Source organism: Nannospalax galili, unplaced genomic scaffold (assembly GCF_000622305.1).
Source record: "Nannospalax galili isolate Female #2095 unplaced genomic scaffold, S.galili_v1.0 scaffold1285, whole genome shotgun sequence".
NCBI classification, from domain to species: Eukaryota; Metazoa; Chordata; class Mammalia; order Rodentia; family Spalacidae; genus Nannospalax; species Nannospalax galili.
The window spans coordinates 177,222-179,344 of record NW_008352386.1 but is presented as its reverse complement, the minus strand read 5'-3'; positions in this window follow the sequence as shown (position 1 = coordinate 179,344).

Here is a 2,123-nt window from a genome sequence, read left to right as displayed (position 1 = left end):
TATGTCTGTCAAACATCCAAGAAAGTTAGTTCCACCAGTCTGGTACTTTTAATTACTGTGTGTCGTGTAGATAAATCTTAGGCAAAAACCAGTTGTTCTCAGATAAATCTTACCTAGACATATATTTGTTGATCTGGTATGTATAATTTGTCAGTAGGTTGTTGGAGTAATATGGTTCCCTCTGGTTTTTAAAACTAGCTAGACATTATTTATCTCTCACATTGTGTCACCCCTCCATCATGGTTTCCCCAATTAAGGTTCCCCCATTTTCCCCTTTTTTCCCTTAATAATACCCTTCTCCTATGGTCCTACCTCTCTTGAGCTCCTTCTTTCCCTTTATTCCCTAAGTTCCTTGTATACCCTCCCCTCCCCCTCCCTTAAACTAACCAAATTTTTATCCATAACTCCCGTATTAATGCCTGTATCCTACTGTTTTTCTCTTTCAGGTTCTTTCTTTTCCTTTACCTCCCTGTTTCCTTTCCATTATCCTGGTTCCTGTAGTTATGTTTGGATACATACTCACTTATCAAGATTTGGTTCTAGGAACCAGATATGAGGGAGAACATATGCTGATATTTTTTTTCTGAGTCTGTGTTACTTCACTTAGTATAACAATTTCTAGTTCCATCCATTTACCTGCAGATTTCATGATTTCATCTTTCTTTACTGCTGAGTAAAATTCCATCGTATAAATGAACCACATTTTCATTATCCACTCATCAATTGAGGGACACTTAGGTTGCTTCCATCTCTTAGCTATTGTGAAAAGAGCAGCAATAAACATGGATGTACAAGTGTCTCTGCAATAGGATGAGTTCTATGGGTATATGCCAAGGAGTGGTATAACTGGGTCAAATGGTAGATTCATTTGTAGTTTTAAAAAACTACAGAGTTCTCCACACTGCTTTTCATAGGGGTTGAAGAAATTTACAGCCCCACCAGCAGTGGATGAGTGTTCCCCTTTCCCCACGTCCTCTCCAACATTTGGTATCATTTGTTCTCTTGATCTTAGCCAGTCTGACTGGGCTAAGATCAAATCTTAAAGTGGTTTTAATTTGTATTTCCCTAATTACTAGTGATGTTGAACATCTTTTAAGATGCTTCTTAGCCATCTCTACTTCTTCTTTTGAGAGCTCTCTGTTCAGCTCCTTAGCCCTCTTTTAAATGGGTTACTTCCTGTCTTGATTCTCTGTTTTTTGAGTTCGTTATGTATTCTGGATGTTAAACCTCTGTCAGATGTGTCACTGGTGAAGACTTTCTCCCATTCTGTGGGTTTTCTCTTCACTTCCCTAGTTGCCTCCTGTGGTCTACAGAAGCTTTTTAGTTTAATGAGGTCCCATTGGTTGATTCTTGACCTTGTTTCCTGAGCAACTGATGTCTGGTTTAGAAAATCCTTTCTTACACCTATATTTTGTAGGTTATTGCCAATGTTTTCTTCTAACAGTTTCAGAGTTTCAGGCTTTACATTGAGATTGTTGATCCATTTGGAATTGACTTTTGTGCAAGGTGAAAGATAGGGGATTAGTTTTATTCTTCTACAAGTGAAGATCCTGTTTGGCCAGTACCATTTGCTGAACATGCTGTCTTTCCTCCAGTGAATGTTCTTGGCCCCTTTGTCAAACATCAGGTGGCTGAAATTGCATGTACTCATATTTACATCTTCAATTTTGTTCCATTGATCTATGGGTCTATTTTTGTGTCAGTACCATGTTGTTTTTATGACCATAGCTCTGTAATACAGCTTAAAATCTGGTATAGTAATCCCCCCCAGCATTGCGCCTAGTGCTTGGTGTTGCTTTGGCTATCCGAGGTCTTTTTTGCTGCCATATGAATCCATTTTTCGAATTCTGTGAAAAATGTTATGAGGATTTTGATTGGCATTGCATTGAGTCTCTAAATGGCTTTTGGTATGATGGTCATTTTCACAATGTTAGTTCTTCCAATCCATGAGCATTGGAGGTCCTTCCATCTTCTGGTGTCTTCCTCAATCTCTTTCTTTAAAGATTTAAAATTTTCATTGTAGTGGTCTTTAATGTGTTTGGTCATGTTTACTCCAAGATATTTTATTTTTTGTAGCTATTGTAAAGGGGAGTGTTTCCATGTGCTCTTTCTCTGATTGCTTT